Source organism: Cherax quadricarinatus, chromosome 74 (assembly GCF_038502225.1).
Source record: "Cherax quadricarinatus isolate ZL_2023a chromosome 74, ASM3850222v1, whole genome shotgun sequence".
NCBI classification, from domain to species: Eukaryota; Metazoa; Arthropoda; class Malacostraca; order Decapoda; family Parastacidae; genus Cherax; species Cherax quadricarinatus.
Genome location: NC_091365.1, coordinates 15,993,902 through 16,012,223, shown reverse-complemented (window position 1 = coordinate 16,012,223; position 18,322 = coordinate 15,993,902). Strand labels below are relative to the sequence as shown.

Here is an 18,322-nt window from a genome sequence, read left to right as displayed (position 1 = left end):
TTTGAAACTCTTGCGGTATTTGGCTGGGATACACGTATATGCTCCCAACACTGTGGTCTTCACTACTTGATAATCAGAAAATTCAACGTCATTTAATACTGACGTGAATTCTTGTGCCTTACCCAATAATGCTGTATGAACCAACGATGCCCAATGCTGTTCCGGCCATCTCAAGGCTCGAGCCTGATTTTCGAAGCTTTCGAAAAATTGCTCTGGTTCGGCCTCATTGAAGCGGGGAACAAACTGTACTGCTTTCTGTAAACTAAAATTATTTACAATGCAAAAACTGCCTCCTTTCTCTTTCCCTATCAAATTCTTCCCTTGCGAATGCTCTCTGTTCTATTTTGCTCAAGATTGATTTTTGCCAGCTCAAGTGCCAACGACGCTGATTCACCCTGAGACAACCCAGCTGCACTATACTGACCATTTTGCTCCGTAGGAGTATCATCTTCCTCCTGCGAGAACATAGGAGTCTTTGCCCTAGCTCCCGTAGAGGGAGGAGTCTGATGTGCCATCTCTTCTATGAGTTTGTCAGCAATCAGTGAACGCAGTTGTGCAGCTGTGAGAGTGCATTTGTATGTAATGCCAATGGAACGAGCAATTTGCCAACAACGCTGTAGGGACAATTTAGGTGGGTTATGCAAAGTATATGCCGACACCAGACGTCTGACTCGTCTAGGTGGCATAAGTTATTCGCTATGCACAGTACGATTGCAGAATACCCCAACGTAACACGTTACTTTGCAGAACACGCTTAGCTATGCACAGTACGATTGCAGAATACGCATACAAGCAAAGCTGACTGCAAAATTCTCCACACCGAACAGGCTAGTAACAACTGACACGCAAAATTTGTAAAGCAATGCCAGACAGCTACACTGTTCTAGAAGATTGACCGTAGCGAAGCGAGCACACCGAACAAGCTAGTAGCGAGCTGTTGAACGATCACACAATAGCAAGGCTGATCATAAAGCAACTGACACGCAAAATTTTTAAAGCAATGCCAGTCAGCAAGCTGCACAATGTTCCTGCTACGAGCTTCACCCTAAACTCAACCGTTTCTCTAAGTCCAGCTCCAGCTCTCGGACAGGCTACCCATATTACAACCCAGGATTCCAAATGGCCTGTTACCCCGGGTGTAATGGGAGCAAATAAACACAGTAGAAAAAGTTTAGACTTATATTATCCTTCACCAATTTAGAACAGCAATATGTACACTATGTACAGTGATAAGTATACCGCTCTCCTGTCTGCCCTTGTCATTCCCATTCTAGAGCTGGTTGAAGCACGGTCTGCTATCTTGTGGCTTCTATTTCTGCTTTGCTTACCGTGGAGTGCACTATACTTATCACTGTACATAGTGTACATATTGCTGTTCTAAATTGGTGAAGGATAATATAAGTAAACTTTTTCTACTGTGTTTATTTGCTCCCATTACACCCGGGGTAACAGGCCATTTGGAATCCTGGGTTGTAATAGGGGGGATGTTGCATCGTCTGCCAAGTCTTTTGCTTTCGTAGTGAGTGATTTTCGTGTGCAAGTTCGGTACTAGTCCCTCTAGGATTTTCCAGGTGTATATAATCATGTATCTCTCCCGCCTGCGTTCCAGGGAATACAGTTTTAGGAACCTCAAGCGCTCCCAGTAATCGAGGTGTTTTATCTCCGTTACGCGCGCCGTGAAGGTTCTCTGTACATTTTCTAGGTCAGCAATTTCACCTGCCTTGAAAGGTGCTGTTAGTGTGCAGCAATATTCCAGCCTAGATAGAACAAGTGACCTGAAGAGTGTCATCATGGGCTTGGCCTCCCTAGTTTTGAAGGTTCTCATTATCCATCCTGTCATTTTTCTAGCAGATGCGATTGATACAATGTTATGGTCCTTGAAGGTGAGATCCTCCAACATGATCACTCCCAGGTCTTTGACGTTGGTGTTTCGCTCTATTTTGTGGCCAGAATTTGTTTTGTACTCTGATGAAGATTTAATTTCCTCGTGTTTACCATATCTGAGTAATTGAAATTTCACATTGTTGAACTTCATATTGTTTTCTGCAGCCCACTGAAAGATTTGGTTGATGTCCGCCTGGAGCCTTGCAGTGTCTGCAATGGAAGACACTGTCATGCAGATTCGGGTGTCATCTGCAAAGGAAGACACGGTGCTGTGGCTGACATCCTTGTCTATGTCGGATATGAGGATGAGGAACAAGATGGGAGCGAGTACTGTGCCTTGTGGAACAGAGCTTTTCACCGTAGCTGCCTCGGACTTTACTCTGTTGACGACTACTCTTGTGTTCTGTTAGTGAGGAAATTATAGATCCATCGACTGACTTTTCCTGTTATTCCTTTAGCACGCATTTTGTGTGCTATTACGCCATGGTCACACTTGTCGAAGGCTTTTGCAAAGTCTGTATATATTACATCTGCATTCTTTTTGTCTTCTAGTGCATTTAGGACCTTGTCGTAGTGATCCAATAGTTGAGACAGACAGGAGCGACCTGTTCTAAACCCATGTTGCCCTGGGTTGTGTAACTGATGAGTTTCTAGATGGGTGGTGATCTTGCTTCTTAGGACCCTTTCAAAGATTTTTATGATAAGACTGCTTTTTAAAACAGTTTGTGACGGAACCAACTAGAGGAAACAATCTGCTGGACTTGCTTCTTGCCAACAAAGAATCATTAGTTAATAATCTTGAGGTTAGCGATGAGCTAGGGGAAAGCAATCACAAATCACTTAGTTTCAATATACTACATGTATCATGGAATTACCCAGATAACTGCAATCAAGTCTGTCCCAGATTTTCTCTTGGCCGACTTCATGGGTGTGAGAAATTACCTGGGTGAGCTAAATTGGGATGCCCTTACTGTGTCAGGTAGGTACGGCTGGTTGCCAGTGTGACGCATTTCAGAGCATAGTGCTGGCTGCCCAGATGACTTTTGTCTCGAGTAGGGAAATTAGATGTAACAGAAATGGTCTCAAATTGATAAACAATAGATTAAAACATTTCATTGATCAAAAGAGAAGCATATATGTATAGGCATATCAAAAGAGGGGAAGGGCAGTTAAGAAATCAATATATTCAGTTAGAGATAAATAAAAGAAAAGAATAAGAAAAGCAAAAAGGGATCATGAGGCTAAAGTCACAATATATTCGAAGACTAACTTGTGATGTAGTTCAGCTGGGCTTGTGAGGTCTCTGGGGAGACCTAATTTAACCAATTATATGGTCACACCTTGCCTTGGCAAACGTCTGTCAGCCACGCCCACGTCTGAGGTCTTTTGTTCTTGACGGCGTCAGACCTAGGCGTCAGGTCGTACATGTGGTTGTGGGGTGTGCTTGGACCACCATATAAGCCCAAGGAACAGCTGAGCAGAGGAGATTCGTGCGGAGCTCTGGCCGGTGTGCAGGGCTCGGGAGAAGGCTGCTGAAGTCTCTGGAGGAGACTGTTGGAGGCATTGGGCAGAGTACTGGCTTGGCGCAGTACTCGTGCTGTATAGGTCTTAGTTCCTGTGGCGAACTGTCCTCTGAACTATATTGTAAGTTATATTCATTTTGGTGAAGTTGATTGTATTCCCTGTCTCACTGCTTATGTGTACCACTCCATTTATCTAAACCACAATAATGTTCTCCTGTTCCCAAATATATTATTGTACAAGGACTTAATAAACTGTGTTTGAGTAGAATAGTAATATTCACTGTCCCCATTATTTACTCATTCATTATTTTATTTCAAGTAGTGAGAGGGTGAGTAGTGTAGTGGGTAGAGTAATAAGAGGTGATGGTATGGTCACCAGTGACCTCACATTACCTACCTACCTCTGCACTCATCCCTCCTACTGCCTCGCCTGTCCCCTACCTACTAACTCCCTCCTCTTACCCTCATGTTCCCCCAATACCCCCCCTACATGACAAACTCAAAAGGGTTTTTTCAGGTATGCAGAAGCAAGATTAGGAACAAGATAGGCCCACTTAAGAGTAACTCAGGTCAGATCACTGACAGTGATAAGGAGATGTGTGAACTTTTCAGTACATATCTACTTCATCTCAGTTTTTACTCAGGAAGATACTAGCAAAATTCCAGAAATAATAAATTATGTAGAACAGGATGATGATAAACTATGCACAATTAGGGTAACTAGTGACATGAACCACAGACAAATAGAGAAATTAAAACCTAACAAATTCCCAGGCCCTAATTAACCCTTTGAGGGTCCGTGCCGTAGATCTATGGCTATACGTTGAGGATACAAACTGTAGATCTACGCCACGAGCTCAGCTCACTGATAATTTGTGAGCGGTAACTTTGGGCCTAGATATGAGAGAATACATCTATGTGGTATGTGTGCACCACATAAAACAAATCCTGCAGCACACAATGCATAATGAGAGAAAAAAACTGACCGTAATTTTTTATTAAAACAGCGACTTTGCATTGTTTTTTCGTATGTTTTTTATAGTTTATTTGCGATTTCTTGGTCTCGTTTGATAAAATGGAAGATATGTTACAGAAATAGAGATAATTTTGATTGGGTTGAAACCGAGCTCAAAATAGCAGAAATGTTAAATTTTTGCCGATGTTCAAGAGTAAACAAATGATCCCACACGTATAATACTCGCCAGCTGGTGGGTCTAATATACGTTCACCACTGTGGTGATATTATTTATACAATTATTACAGTATTGCATAACAGTAAATCTTCTATTTTTTGGTTTGAATAAAATTCATTGTCAATAAAAAATCAAAATGGAATTTGTAAAGCCTGAAAACGTAACTAATGAACAGAGGAAATGTTAGTTTAGTTCCAGGAATGCCTGCATTGTTTATTCTGGACCCTATTTTGAAATTAGAATATTTTGAACTTTGCATTAAATTGGCCAAATTACCAATTTCCGATCACTTTATTTTGTAGTTGAAACAGTTGACTTGGCAATTTCTTGTGCTCAATCGATAGAATAGAAGTAATACTAGTGAAACAGCTAAGAATTTGGTCGACTGGAGTAATATAATTGGCCTAAAATGGGAGTCAAAGTCAGCAAAATCGCCGATGCGTAAATATCGCTGACATGTCAAAATTCTCGAGAGCATAATTTTGTCAGTTTTCCATCAAATTTCGTACTTTTTGTTTTATTACCTTCAGGAAAAAATTCTCTACCGTTTCATAAGAAAAAAGTTATTTTTTGAAAATTCTTGGACTCTGGTGCTCACTTTAAAATTTGGCCTTTGGACCCTGAAAGGGTTAACCCTTTGAGGGTTTCGGCCGTACTAGCATGGCTTACGACCCAGGGTTTTTGATGTACTAGTATGCCTAAATTCTAGCGCCCTCAAATTAGTGGGAGAAAGCTGCTAGGCCTATATATGAAAGAATGGGTCTGTGGTTAGTGTGCACAGTATAAAAAAAATCCTGCAGCACAGTGAATAATGAGAAAAAAAAAACTTCGACAGTTTTTTTGGAATAAAACAGCAACTTTGCACTGTATTTTCGTATGATATTTATTATTGTATTCTAGTTTTCCTGGTCTCATTTTATAGAATGGAAGACATATTACAGAAATTGAGATGATTTTGACTGGTTTTACAATGAAAAGTACCTTGAAATTGAGCTCAAAGTAGCAGAAATGTTCGATTTTTACCCAAGTTCAAAAGTAAACAAATCATGCCAAGCGTTCAATGCACATCAACTGGTGAGTCTAATATTCTTTTGCAAGTGCGCCAATATTATTTATACCATTTCTTACATGAATGCAGTAGTCTGCATAACAGTAAATCTTCTATTTTTTGTGAGAATAAAAATTCAAAGTGGAAAGCAAAAGAATGTAAGAGGGGCCTTGAGACATGACTAATGAACAGAGAAAATGTCATTTTAGTGCCAGGAATGTCTTTCTTGTTTATTCTGGACCCTATTCGGAAATTGGCATTTTTTGAAATTTGTGTGAAATTGGCAAAATTGCTAAATTCTGACCACTGTATTGGATAGTTGAAATTGGTAAATGGGTGGTTTCTTGCACTCATTCGATAGAAAAAATGGAATTCTAGCGAAATATTCATGTTTTTTGTCGACTAGTACAGTGGAATTGGCTGAAAATGGGGCTCAAAGTGGGCAAAATCGCCGATGAGTAAACATCGCTGAGACCGCTAACTTCACGAGAGCATAATTCCGTAAGTTTTCCATCAAATTTCATACTTTTGGTGTCATTATGATCAGGAAAAGATTCTCTATCTTTTCATAAGAAATTTTTTTTTTTCTAAATTTGGCCAACCCTGAGAACTAGTCTTGGAGAGGGCCTATCGACCCTCAAAGGGTTAATTGTGACGAAACAGGCCTGTTTTGGAAGAAAATGCCAAGCAGGACCTACATTACTCAGGAGGAAAAGGCACTCCCAGGACATAAGCCTATGAAAGACAGACTTACTCTGTTGATGTGTGCTAATGTTAGTGGTGATTGCAAAGTGAAGTCTTTATTGGTGTATCACTCTGAAACTCCCAGAGTGTTCAGGAAAAACAATGTCCTCAAGGACTTGACACCTCAAGTCCTAATTGGAAGGGGATTCCCCTTCTAAACACTAACACCATCCACACACTCCCCTCCTCCCATCCCATCAATCATCACCAGATCTTCAATAAAGGTAAGTGTCATGTAATTGTACATGTCTTCTTCAGTTTGTGTGTATTAAAATTAATATTTCATGTGGTAAAATTTTTTTTTGTTTTCAATACTTTGGGGTGTCAGGAACGGATTAATTTGATTTCCATTATTTCTTATGGGGAAAATTATCTCGACTAACGATAATTTCGACTAACGATGGGCTCTCAGGAACGGATTAATATCGTTGGTCGAGGGTCCACTGTACTTTGTGTACAAGTTCTCCATGTTGGTACAGTAGAATAAATAAAGAGCAACACTCCAATTCTCATGTAACACACTATTTTTAGAAGGAATGATGCTCTTGAGTGAAGGCATATGGAAGGAATAATTTTCTACAGTTACCCCCCAGCAATACTACTGTGTAGGCATTTTCTTTGGTGTTGAACTATAGAAAATGTTATTCTTTATGACACTCCGACAAGATGACTGGAAAAAATCTCATATTTGTTAAGTTATTCTACTGTGGGGTGTATTTATCATATTTATATGTTACATGGTGTATTTATTATGTAATTTTGAAAAATCATCATAGGTGGATTAATGAAAAATGTTTGTATTAACGTAATATATCGCACTTAATGAACTCGGTGATTATTGTATATTATTGTCATTACGTATTAATATGGCATCTTCAAGACTAATAAGACAGTCTTAGTGATTTTAATGTGTATCTGCACACCAGCACTAGTTAAAGTAATTTTGTTGATCTAAAAAATTTGCTGACAAATTTTAAATAGGATACAAGGAAGCTTCACAATTACAGTGGAACATTGACTTATAAGTGTCCCAACATACGAGTTTTTTGAGATACGAGCTATCGATTGGTCGATTTTTTGCCGAGTTACGAGCCAACATTTGAGTTAAGAGTCGGCTCCCCCCCACTTCCCCCTCGACCCAAAACCTGGACACCTCTCTTGTTTATCTATGATTTCATGCTTTAATTCCATGGAAGTCCTCTTTTTCTTATCAGCACTGTCCTTTACACTTACTTTCTTAGGACCCATGGTTAGAAAAGCAAAATTTGGCCAAATGACTGTCAAAAAGGTAAGCAAAGCAGGAGAGAACTGCTCCCACAGCTTGGTAAACAGTGCACTGAGTTGACTTCGTTCTGAAGCTATCGTTGTTGTGATAATGTATTATTATTAATTTAGGGAACTGAAGCTCTATCAGTATTGTAATAATAATTATTATAATAACTATTATATCTTTTATTGCCACTAGGATGAGCTTGAGAGTCGCTGGACCCCTGTCTCACAAAATAACTGCCCAGAGTGCTCTGTTTCTGGCATCTCTCTAAGATTTCCCTGAAGCGGGACAGGGTTTTGTCACTAAACATGTTGCAGATATGGCTTGTTTCTGCTTGGTCATGGTGTTTCCCTACAAAAGCTTGCACCCTAGTCCACATTGCACTCACCTCTTTAATCTCTGAAGAAGGCACCTCCTTCACTCCCTCTTCCTCCTCCTCTGAAGCAAGTTCCTCAGCTGCAATCTGTTGCTGTTCGAGATGAAGCTCTTGCAGCTCTTCAGTGGTTAGCTCTTCCCTGTGGTCCTCCACCAACTCTTTCTACATCCTTGCCACTCACCTCCAACCCCAGGGACTTCTCCAGTGCCACAATAGAGTCCACAGGGTCAGCAGGGTTAGGGTCTGCCCCAAACCCTTCAAAATCCCTCTCTTGGACACAATTTGGCCACAGTTTTCTCCAAGCAGAGTTCAAAGTCCTTGAAGTCACTCCATCACAAGCCTTACCTACAAGGCTTATGAAATGGAGGATAGTGAAGCGATTACTCCAGAACTGTCTTAGGGTCAACTGAGTGTCCGAGGTCACTTCAAAGCACTTTTGAAACACTGCTTTTGTGTAGAGTTTTTTGAAGTTAGAAATGACCTGCTGGTCCATGGGCTGGAGGAGAGGAGTGGTGTTAGGAGGCAAGAACTTCACTGTGATGAAACTGAAGTCCCTAAACACTGGACTACAGGATGTGCAGGAGCATTGTCCAGTACCAGGAGGTACTTGAGTGGCAGTTTCTTTTCCAGGAGGTATTTTTTCACACTTGGGCCAAACACATCATTAACCCACTCTTTGAAAATTTGCCTTGTGGCCCATGCCTTATGATTAGCTTTCCACATCACACACAATCTATTCATGACATTGTTTTTCTTGAACACACTGGGATTTTCTGAGTGATACACGAGTAAAGGCTTCACTTTGAAATCCCCACTAGCATTACCACACAACAAAAGAGTAAGCCTGTCTTTCATAGGCTTGTGTCCTGGCAATGCCTTTTCCTCCTGGGTAATGTAGGTCCTGTTTGGCATTTTCTTCCAAAACAGGCCTGTTTTGTCACAATTGAACACTTGTTGGGGTTCGAATCCTTAAGCCTTTACATAGTCCTGGAATTCATGAATGTACTTTTCAGCTTGTAATAAAGCTGTTAGAATTACCGACTATGTAAAGTAAAAGGACACAAGTGCAACTAATGTGACATGTTTATTGTGGCAACGTTTTGCTCTCCAGGAGCTTTGTCAAGCCATTATGGCTTGACAAAGCTCCTGGAGAGTGAAACGTTGCCACAATAAAAATATCACATTAGTTGCACTTGTGTCCTTTCACTTTACATATTTTTCAGCTTCACATTTGTCAGAACTTGCAGCCTCACCATGCCTTACAACAATGTATATGCCACTACACTTCTTAAATCTATCAAACCATCCTTTTCTGGCCCTAAATTCACAAACTGGAACATTTGTTTCAGGCATTTTCTTTGCAAGATCCTCATGCAACTGCTTTGCCTTCTCACAAATGATTGACTCCACAACACTGTCTCCCACTAATTCTTTTTCCTTAATCCACAATAATAACTTTTCGATCTCTTCCATTATTGGTGGCCTTTGTTTAGTTCAAGTTACTCCTTTTGCAACATTAGCATCCTTGATTTGTTCTTTCTTTGCCAGGATGGATGTAATTGTTAATTTATTCTTGCTGTATGTCTTGGCAAGTTCTATCACCTTCATACCACTCTTCAAACTTTCCTATCACTTGATGCTTAAATTCCATGGTGTTTCTCACTTTCTTTACCACAGGAACTTTACTAGGAACTTTCTTTGGAGCCATCTTTACTTATTTCAGAGTTACACTACAAGAAAAACCACTAAAAACAATGGTAAACAAGCGAAATGTTTGGATGTACAGTGGACCCCCGCATAACGATATTAATCCGTTCCTGAGAGCTCATTGTTATGCGAAGTTATCGTTATGCGAATGAATTTTCCCCATAAGAAATAATGGAAATCAAATTAATCCCAAGGCACCCAAAAGTATGAAAAAAAAAAATTTACCACATGAAGTATACATTTTCCTACACACAAAGAAGGATACATGCACAATAGTGGAGTAGTACATGCAAAATATATATTGTGCATGTACTACTATACTAAATGAAGAATAAATGACACTTACCTTTATTGAAGATGCAGCAATGACTGATGAGACACGGTGTCCTGGGAGTGCCTTTTCCTCCTGAGTACTGTAGGTCCTGTTTGGCATTTTCTTCCAGAACAGGCCCTATCACACTGTGTATGCCACTACAATTCTTAAATGTCTCAAACCAACCTTTTGCTGGCTTTAAATTCACCAATATGAGCACTAGTTCGAGGCATTTTTCCCTGTTCACCTGGGTGTTAGTCGACTTGTGTGGGTTGCATCCTGGGAGACAAGATTAAGGACCCCAATGGAAATAAGTTAGACAGTCTTCGATGACACTGACTTTTTTTGGGCTATCCTGGGTGGCTAACCCTCTGGGGTTAGTTGTTTCTTGGTATTCTCAATAAGCCACAACAACAACGGTGCTACAGCAGCAGCAGCTGACAGTGCTACAGCAGCAGCAGGAGCAGCTGACAGTGCTACAGCAGCAGCAGACGATGCTACAGCAGCAGCAGACGGTGCTACAGCAGCAGCAGACGGTACTACAGCAGCAGCAGACGGTACTACAGCAGCAGCAGCTGATGGTGGTGCTCTCAGTAGTAGTAACCAGTTACCAGTAACCAGTGTACCAGTAGATGACTCGCTACCAACCGTCTCTGCGTGAATCACTGGCTGTATTCATATTGTGCTGACCACAGCAGTATTCAAAGACCCCCTCACATATGGGTACTGTGGGCGGTCAGTTATACGAGAGTGAGCAAGAGAGGCAGGTTCGGCTGTGGCGCCCTTCCACATACTTCAGTTACAATATACGTACTACCAGCCTACGTGAGTATTACTTTACCCTATCCATGTGTTCGAACCCCACATGATAAATGGTGGCAACGGTGGGATCGTGGATTTAAGTTTTTACGGGTAATTCAAGACGTTAGAAGACTGTTTGTGAGTAGCCTGCAGGGTCAAAGGTGAACCGTGTCACCCACCAGCTACTCGCTCCCCTCACAACCTCCACCTCCAGCCTGCAAGCCTGTTGCAGCCGTTTCAAGCTTCCTGGCTTAGTTCGTCTGCTAATTGCTTCAATCTCCAAGGGGTTGACCCGGATTTTGCAATTAAGCCAGTCAGTAAGCCAGACTGTGGAAGTGAACGGCAGTCAGCCTATCATCCAGCCTGTCTCCTGTCATCCACCTGCTCCTCCGTGCTGTGTGCATCGTTACACGTCTTCCAGTCAGCCATTCTCGTGGGTTAAGCCAGTCAGCCAACCCAGCTTCTAACCCAGAGAGAGAGAAGTAAGCCACGCAGTAAGTTACAGAGTTCCTCTGAAGTATTGTCTCATATCGCTTTGTGCTTGGATGCTAAGCGTGAATTTCACCATTCCTGTGGCATAGAGTGGCTTATCAAGCCACCTTCGTGGGTAGTGAGTGGAGTGCGCGCCAGAGCGCCAGCGAGAGTCACACCCACCACCATTCTACTCACACCAACACCATTCTACTCACCACCACCGCCAGCCATCCACCTCATCTACCTGTGGTTGTTTGCACCCTTGTACCGGGTCCTAATACTGTTTTGGCTCACATAATTGGTCAAGAGATGTAGCTGAGCGCCAACGATAAAGCCAGTTATGCGAGTTCACCGAGAACGCATTTCTTCACGACGACAGTGTGAGTGTCGGCGTCATCACCGCGCAGGACAACCTTCCTCGTCACCAGTCATCACCGTCGACTACTACAGACTTCAGTGATAATTTTCTGTTTAGAGACATTTTTCTTGCATTTAAAGACATTTGCGTGTGTGAGACATTTATAGTGAATTTCTTGTGTACTCTAAACCTTGTGTTTTCAGTGTAGACTCAGTGTATCTTAGACATTTTTTTATTACTTATGCAGAATTGTTAAACATTTTCTTCCACTTAAGTTATGTGCTCGTATTTTTTTTTTTTTTTTTGCCTTATGTCCTTGAGTAAGTTCCCTGAGATCATGTCCCAGTCACTTTTGAATGTTCACTTAGTGTATCATGCCAGTCAAAGTCAATATGAATCAGTCCACAGTACCAAGATTCCCTTACTGACTGAAAGACAATACCTAGCCCTTGAGCAATGTGTTTGTTCTCACAGCTTGTATCTGAGATTTGTTAAAGTGCTACGAAATGTGAAGTTCAGATTAAGTTCCTGTAGATCCGTGAATTACTTATTAACGTAGCCGAGTGGTCAGGCACTAGTAATACTGTCACTCCTGTCTGGACTCCAGCCACAATATCATGCACGCAGGATAGTGCTACTATCCTTGCGATGGCGACTTGTTCAAGTATTCGTTCCTTCCCAGGGGACGCTTTGAGAAGAACTTTACTTGCAACGAGTTATGCCATCTCTTGCTGATGCCACAAGCCGTTGCAGAAAGACGTTTCTGTGGCTAGTGTGCTCACTTGAGTGTTTAGTTGTCCTTGTGTTTCAGATTGTGATCCCATCCTAGTTGACAGTAATCAGTGCATTGTAAGAAGTTATTTCTCGAGTAACTTCCACGTTGTTAACGTTTGTAAGTGAAGTTTATAGCTGATACCTCGTGTCACTGTGTGCGACTCAGATTGAATATCAGCATTGTTCACCATGTTCATTTCTTTTCTCCTGCGCTTGCAGTTTGAGATAGTAGATTCGTTCTCCCTTGTTCATATTGCGTGTTATAGCGTTAATTTTTTTCAACCGGGAGGAGTCATCCACTCCACCGAGTTTGTTCATTCCTCCAGTAAGAAAGAACCGATCCCTTGTGTTCTGGTGTGATTCGATTCCTGCTCCAGGAAGATCTTATTCTTACTGTGAAGCCACCAGCACCCATTAGTGACTTTAATGAGCCAAGAATTAGTAATTCCATAGTCACTAGTGATTGTAGCTGTATCTTTTGTAGATACTCGTTCAGACTGTCCTCAGTCAAGGCATGTGTTAGCCATTGCAGAGGAATTCGATCCTCCCAGAGATGATAACCATTCTGCATATGTCAATCTTACCCTAGCAGAGTTGGCGTTAAATGTAAACAACCTGTATAGATGAATAATTACAGTATCAACTTATCAGTATTCAAGAATTTTTTTTTTGTGTTCACGTTCTCTCCGAATTCTGAGAGTTAACAGTCTAGATTTGAGTGCACCGAATCTGCCTTTCTGTTAAACACTCTTTCTTTGTATATATTCCTTCCTCAGAATCCGTAGATCACATGACTACAGATCGATCGATCAAATTTTTTTTATCACTTCCACTGTGTAATCCCAACGTTGAGTTTCATTCGATGAGTTGTGCTATATTATACCTCGTATTGCATTACAGTTTGTTACGTAAGCTTCCATTCCAATGTTCTACTTATGTATGTTATAATGTTTAATTGTTGTGTACTTTGACATTGTATAGAATCAGCCCAAGCCGTATACCTGCCATCTCTAGTTTGTATTAGTTGTATGTCGGGACGACATACGTTAGCGTCGCCGAGCTCTCAGTAGTAGTAACCAGTTACCGGTAACCAGTGTACCAGTAGATGACTCACTACCAACCGTCTCTGCATGAATCACTGGCTGTATTCATATTGTTGCTGACCTAGCAGGATTTCAAGCGCCCCCTCGCCCATGGGCACTCCTCAGTCAGTCTGGTCAAGGGGCAGAGAGAGGCAGGTTCGGCTGTGGCGCCCTTCCACATACTTCAGTTACAATATACGTACTACCAGCCTACGTGAGTATTACTTTACCCTATCCACGTGTTCGAACCCCACATGATAGTGCAGCAGCAGCAGCTGACGGTGGTGCAGCAGCAGCAGCAGCAGCTGACGGTGGTACAGCAGCAGCAGCAGCTGATGGTGGTACAGCAGCAGCAGCAGCAGCAGCTGACAGTGGTACAGCAGCAGCAGCTGACAGTGGTACAGCAGCAGCAGCTGACGGTGGTACAGCAGCAGCAGCTGACGGTGGTACAGCAGCAGCAGCAGCAGCTGACGGTGGTACAGCAGCAGCAGCAGCTGACGGTGGTACAGCAGCAGCAGCAGCTGACGGTGGTACAGCAGCAGCAGCTGACGGTGGTACAGCAGCAGCAGCTGACGGTGGTACAGCAGCAGCAGCTGACGGTGGTACAGCAGCAGCAGCTGACGGTGGTACAGCAGCAGCAGCTGATGGTGGTACAGCAGCAGCAGCTGACGGTGGTACAGCAGTTGACCATGGTATTACAGTGTTTCTATAATATTTCTCACCCTTTTTACCACAGGGTTGGCACTAGAAGCTTTCTTGGGGCCCATGGTCACTTATTTTTCAGATAAAATCACCAAAAACGCTGTAATACGAAATGTTCCGATTGTATGCTTGGATGTTACCGCGGAGGCTGGCTTGTAAACAATGCCACTGGCGGAACATGTGAGGCTGGCTCAGGCCTCGCATAGATGCGTCTCGGACGAATAGCGTTGAGCGAGTTTTTTAGTGCTATGCGAGGCAAAATTTTAGTGATAAAATGTATCGCTATGCGGATTTAACGTTATGTGATGCCAACGGTATGCGGGGGTCCACTGTATTAGCAGAAGCTTCCTCAGCCACCGAGAGACAAAGCCAAACTGAAGCGCAAGCTTCTCCAGCCAGCGGATGGACGTGTCCAAAACGGCCGATAACCGAGCTAACGGCCGATAAGCGGGTGCCGAAAAACCCACCGATAATCGAGTTGGCGGATAACCAAACTGGCCGATAACCGGTGGTTCGATGCACTTTGCTACGAGTTTTTTCTTGAATTTTATTGTTTCTTTCTTTATCACAGAGCTGGCACTAGAAACTTTCTTTGGGCCCATGGTGGCTTATTTAGGAGTTACAAGCACTAAAAACAATGGAATAATACAAAATATATCACATGTATGCGTGGAATCCTCCTCCCTGGCTTGTAAACAATGGCACACTACCTAGTACTGTATATGGGCTCAGGCTCCGTGGACACGTTCAGGAAGAATGTCCTTAACCGAGTTTTTCATTGTTTGCCGCGCCAATATTTTTACGCAAAAACGCATCGGTATCCGATTTTATCGCTATCCGATGGCATTGTTACCCAAGGGTCCACTGTTTTCCTCGTCTTTCCAGAGTGCAGGAACGAATTAATGGCTTTTCAGTTAATTTAAATGAGGAAAATTAATTTGATATATGAGTAAATTGAGTTACAAGCTAGCTCCTGGAACGGATTAAACGCGTAAGTCAAGGTTCCACTGTATTTGGGTAGGCACTGCCTAGAGAGGCCTTAGTCAATTATTTGGTTTGTGTGTCAAAACTGCTCGGGTCATTTCTAGATGGTGACCCGGCCTTGGCTCCCTGTCTTGGGAGTGTCTGAGACCTATGTCTGCCATGGGAGGAGGTACAAGTACCTCCTCATCTTGTGGGACCAACTGTCCCCAGGCCTAGCCCCATTCCCTGCCCTCATGAGGCTCGTTGAGAGAAGCTAGGCCTCTGGTCTGCCATCTTCCCCGCCTGAGGAAGGGCTCGTGGGAATGGCAGTGTTCCAAAAATGCTATTCATACCACAGGGAAATTAGTTAATTGTGCAAATTGTTTAGGCTATATCAGGCAGAAATTTTTTTTGAACTTATCAGTACTAGTATATTATGTAAATTTTCAAATATTAACCCTTTCAGGGTCAAGAGGCCCTCTCCTAAACTTGTTCTCAGGGTCGAGAATTTTTCGGAAAAAAAAAAAATTATCATTTTGTCTTACGAAATGATAGAGAATCTTCTCCCGATCATAATGACACCAAAAGTATGAAATTTGATGGAAAACTTAACGAATTATGCTCTCGCAAATTTAGCGGTCTCGACAATGTTTACGCATCGGCGATTTCGCTCACTTTGAGCCCTATTTTCAGCCATTTCCAATGTACTAGTCGACAGAAATCATATCTATTTCACTAGAACTCCATTTTTTTCTATCGAATGAGTACAAGAAACCACCCATTTACTGATTTTAACTATCCAATAAAGTGGTCAGAATTTGGCAATTTTGCCAATTTCACACAAATTTCAGAAGATGCCAATTTCCAGATAGGGTCCAGAATAAGCAAGACAGGCATTCCTGGCACTAAAATAAAATTTTCTCTGTTCATTAGTCACATCCCCAGGCCCCCCTTGCATTTATTTTGCTTTCCACTGAATTTTTATTCTCACAAAAAATAGAAGATTTTCTGTTATGCAGACTACTGCGTTAGTGTAGAAATGGTGTAGAAATGGTATAAATAATATCAGTGCACTTGTGAAAGAATATTAAGCTCTAGTTGATGTGTATTGGACGCATGGCACGATTTGTTTACTTTTGAACTTTGGTAAAAATCGAACATTTCTGCTAGGTTGAGCTTAATTTCAAGGTACTTTTCATTATGAAACCAATCAAAATCTTCTCAATTTCTGTAATATGTCTTCCATTCTATAAAATGAGACCAGGAAAACTAAAATACAACCATAAATACCATACAAAAATACACTGCAAAGTCGCTGTTTTAAATAAAAAATATGGCCGGAGTTATTTTTTCTCATTACGCACTGTGTGCCGCAGGATTTATTTTATAGTGTGCACATTGACCACATAGACTCACTCTTTCATATGTGGGCCTACCAGCTTTCTCTCGCTAGATCTGAAGGCACTAGAATTTAGGCGTGCTAGCACGTCAAAAACCCTGGTGTGTAAGCCATACTAGTAAGTCGGAAACCCTGAAAGGGTTAAGTGGGTTGTGCAGCATTACAGTAATATTTTGGGAATTTTTTTTTTTTTTTTTACTAAACATAACCAAGACCAGGAGATAAATTCCAGGTTAAGTTTTGTTATCCGAAGTTAAGAGTCTTTAATTAAAGGTAAGTGTGATGCTAAATGTTCATTTTTCCATTTTATTAGTGCTTTATATTTATTTGTCATTGTTTTCTGTATGTATATCAGTATTTAATCATTAAAAAAAAATATTTTTTGTTAATACTTCTGGGTGTCTGAAATGGATTATAATTGGATTTCCATTATTTCTTGTGGGGAAAATTAATTTTTTTTTAGTAAGAATGTAAAATCGAACGTAGATCTGCGTTCAGAGTGCTACACGCATGAACATAGATCTACTTTTGGACAGTTTAAGGGTTAAAAAAGGCAAAAAATTAGTAGTAAGGAATAGTGTAGTATTAACCCTTTCGGGGTCCGTCCCGTGATCTACAGCTTTACGTTCAGGGTCCAAACTGTATATCTACGCCATGAGCTCAGCTCACTCTCATAAACTGTGAGTGGTAAATTTGGGCCTAGATATGAGAGAATACATCTATGTGGTATGTGTGCACCACATAAAACAAATCCTGCAGCACACTGTGTATAATGAGAAAAAAAAAACTGAGACTGTGATTCTCTATCAAAACAGCAACTTTGCAGTGTTTTTTCGTATGTTTTTTATAGTTGTATTTGCGATTTGTTGGTTTCATTTGATAGAATGGAAGACGTATTACAGAAATAGAGATGATTTTGATTGGTTTTAGCACTGGAAATGGCTTGAAACTGAGCTCAAAGTAGCGGAAATGTTGAATTTTTGCCGATGTTCAAGAGTAAACAAACTGTCTCACACGTCTAATACACGCTAGCTGGTGGGTCTAATATACATTCACAAATGAGGTGGTGATATTTATACAATTATTACAATGTTGCATAACAGTAAATCTTCTACTTTTTGGTGTGAATAAAAATTCATTATGTGAATAAAAAATCAAAATGGAATTTATTTGTAAAGCCTCAAAATGTAACTAATGAACAGAGGAAATGTTAGTTTAGTGCCAGGAGTACCTACATTGTTTATTCTGGACCCTATTTTGAAATTGGAATATTTTGAACTTTGTGTTAAATTGGCCAAATTACCAATTGCCGATCACTTGATTTTGTAGTTGAAATAGTTGACTTGGCGATTTCTTGTGCTCAATCGATAGAATAGAAGTAATACTAGTGAAATGGCTAAGAATTTGTTTGACTGGAATAATGTAATTGGCCTAAAATGGGAGTCAAAGTTGGTAAAATCGTCGATTCGCAAATATCGCTGACTCATCAAAATTCGCGAGAGCGTAATTTCGTCAGTTTTCCATCAAATTTCGTACTTTTTGTTTTATTACCTTCACAAAAAGATTCTCTGCCATTTCATAGGAAAAAATAAATTTTTTTTGTTTGAAAATTCTTTGACACTAGGGCACCACTTCAGATTTTGGCCTTGGACCCTGAAAGGGTTAAAAATAATTTTGATAGAAAGTAGGAGGTATCACAGCTGCTATTTGT

At 41.2% G+C, this 18,322-nt stretch overlaps 1 protein-coding gene across 14 annotated transcripts in view; it reads left to right on the top strand.

The window, feature by feature from the left end:
* LOC128700122 (transformer-2 protein homolog beta) overlaps positions 1–18,322 on the top strand; it is a 119,010-nt gene that overhangs the window by 17,121 nt on the left and 83,567 nt on the right. The gene's annotated exons all lie outside the window — the stretch shown is intronic.